Source organism: Ceratotherium simum, chromosome 14 (assembly GCF_057802395.1).
Source record: "Ceratotherium simum simum isolate JZ-2026a chromosome 14, ASM5780239v1, whole genome shotgun sequence".
Taxonomy (NCBI): Eukaryota; Metazoa; Chordata; class Mammalia; order Perissodactyla; family Rhinocerotidae; genus Ceratotherium; species Ceratotherium simum.
Genome location: NC_141913.1, coordinates 59,367,638 through 59,370,742, shown reverse-complemented (window position 1 = coordinate 59,370,742; position 3,105 = coordinate 59,367,638).

The following is a 3,105-nucleotide window of genomic DNA, read 5'->3' as shown; positions in this document are numbered from 1 at the left end:
TGGAAAAACTTAGGGCCGTTGTTGAGGTTGGACCCTCGGATTCTACCCAGCTTGAACCTGATCTACCCCTGTGTTCTTCCATTATGTGAGCCAAGAATTTACCTTTGTTAAGCCAGTTTGATTTGGACTTTAAGTTACTCACTTAATAGAAATAATAGAAAGCATCCTAGCAGACATACTGCACAAGCGAATTTGGGGGAACATTCTGGATACATCTGCTTTAGCAATTAGAATATGAATAATTCCTATTTGAACTTCAATACATTCTTCTATTAAAGATTTGTTATTAGAAAATTATAGAACAAGAATGCAACTGATTAAAAAAATACATCACCACTAAAATAGGGTTTCAGCAACCCTGTATTACAACAAAGGTTACAAATAATTTACAACAGACTAAACTGATGAGTGAAGAAACATCGCTATACTTTGTAGTTACAACAAGAACTGAAGCAATTAAAATATTCACTGCAAAACAAAACTGAATTGACATCTAAGTATTTTTCCTGAAAGTGTGAGCATGCCAAGTATTTGAGTTTATGCTCACACAATATAAGAGCTGTGAAACCAGATTTATTAGAAGAATCTTGAAATAAGGGCTCAGTACACACTGGCAATATTCAATTTTTAGTTTCTAGATTCTTGATTTTTGTAGCCCTTATTAACTCGTGTTGTGGTACATAAAGGTGAAAATCTATAGAGTTGTTCACCATGTGCTTAAAAAACCGAAGATGAAGGTTGCATCAGATCACTTGAAGTCTCCAATGCTGGGACCCTGTGGTCCATAACAGACTACAGATCCCACTTTGAGGACTAATGAACTCCCTAAAATAAGTCTAATCATGTATTTCCCCTGCTAACAACTGCTTCCCAGAGGATAAAATCTAAGTCCTTACCCTGGTATGTAAGGTTGTTCACCAACTGTCTTCAGCCCATCCTCCGCCAACCTCTAGATCCTGCCTTGCTGAATTTCTCACTGTTCTCAGAACCTCTGGGGATTGACTGTCTACGTGGGATGGGTCGGTCATTGGAACAGGGCCTCCATTCTAGTCACACAGGACTTTGTCTCTCACTATTCTGTTCCTAATCTGCTACTGTGCAGATCCCTGCCCTGTTTGACTGTGAGGTATTTCTCTGAAAAACGATATTCTTGAGAATGGTCTCCCTCTTTTTCTCTCATCCCCAATCTTTGTGTGTGTCTCTGCTCTTTGTGTCTCTGTCTGGTTTGTGCCCTACTTTAATCTGAGTTGTGGGAGGGGTCACAGGCTTGACTCTGTTTTGTCCCACAGGAAATAGCTTCAGGTCACACCCACCTGACAATCTCCCCCTGCTGGGTGGGAGTGTCACAACTTAGACTGATACCCCTTCACAGACAGGAAATGAAGATAGCAGGAGAGCCACAGAAAGACCCACTTAAGGAATTATTCCGTTATATTTTGAAGAACATTATTATTTCCTCTTACCATTTTTTAAATCTTCTTAAAATAATTCTGATTTTAGATTGGTAGTTTTCAACTGTGGAAGGAGGCAAAGAGTGTAGATAGTCTTAAACAGCTGCCCAGAGATTCTCAGTCATAAGATGGCAGAAGAGAGGGCAGCTCTGCCTCCTCCTCTCGAGAATTCCTCGTTTGGCACTAAGGGGGTGGGCTGGGGGGTGGTCAGCAGACCTAAAGGACCAGGACGTAGAGGAAGTATCTATTGGTGGGGTTGAGAAGGGGGCTTGGAATCATAACAGCCTTGCTAGCTGGGGAGACATCAAAGCTGAAACAACACAGCCTTGTTGGAACAGTGAAAGGCTGCAAAGACCTCTGATGGGGACCAGAATACATGCGTGCTGAACTGTTCAGACAGAGGACTCTTGTGCAGCAGTGACCAGAATGAAATAGCTCCATGTGCGCCTATATGGGTCAATCCCCAGTAACAGTCAAGAGGAAAAATAAGGGGCAAAACAGTGGGAATATTAAAGAAAGAGAAAGAATACATATGTGCTTGCACTTGCGTAGAACACCTCCGGAAGGATGAAGAGAAGTGGCGGATGGTGGCTGGAGGAGAGGGTAGTGAGCGTAAGCCCTTCTTGACACTGTGCGTCTTTCTGTGACCTCTGCTCCATTCCCCCCCATCCCCGTGCCCAATCTAGGGATCCTTGTTCTAGACCCCCATATATCCCTTACATGTCTACCAAGGCAGCAGGAGATTCAAAGTTGTTGAAAAATGAAAAGCTTTTTAAATGCTACTCTCTGCTTTTTTCATTTTTATGACATAGGAATTTGACACAGAATACCGTGCCTGCTGTGGATACGTAAGATTCATTTAATGAACAGCTGTGGCTTTCTCTTTTGCTATCTCCACGTGTTAACATTTTTTTCCTTTTTGTGAAAAGCTAAAGAAAATAAAGGCTTCCATTTATTTTATATGCCTATTAAAAGCTAAATTAACAGCAGGATGCATACTTAGAAGTCTACAATCACAGCCAGTGAGCCACCTCCGCTTGCTCAGCTCCGGAGCCCCCAGTGCCCCCTGTTTCAGCCCCTGGCCACTCCCAGCCCACAAAACACGTTTGTGAGAATTAGAAAATTTGGAACACTATTTTTTCTCAGTAATAACAATTTTAAAACATAAAACCATTCTACATGAATCAAACTGTTGAACCCAATTAGAAGTTTAAAAAAATTAATCAAAACAATTGGGAACTCAAAGTCACCAGGATATAATAATTAGTTTAACATATTTTTGTCTTTTTTCTCTTTTCCAATATTTCATGAAATTTGTCAATTACAGTAGACAAGGAAGAAGAGGATGGCAGTAAATTCGACCTCATGCTTTGTTGTTGTGGTAACTATGTGATGTGCTTTTTCTGATGTTTCATTATTACCTCCAAATATTTGTTCAACAATAAATCTTTTCATTTTCTTCTCTAATAGCTTTCAGTTTTTTATGTTCTGATCCTAAGTTTTATTTTCTGATACCTGGGAAGTATATTATCTTAGAAACAGTGACATTATAAAAATATGCAACATGCTTCTAAATTTTAACAGCAGTTATTGTCAACTGTGGGAGCAGAAAAATAAGCCTGGGGTCTAGCGAACCTATGAATTATGTTTTTAA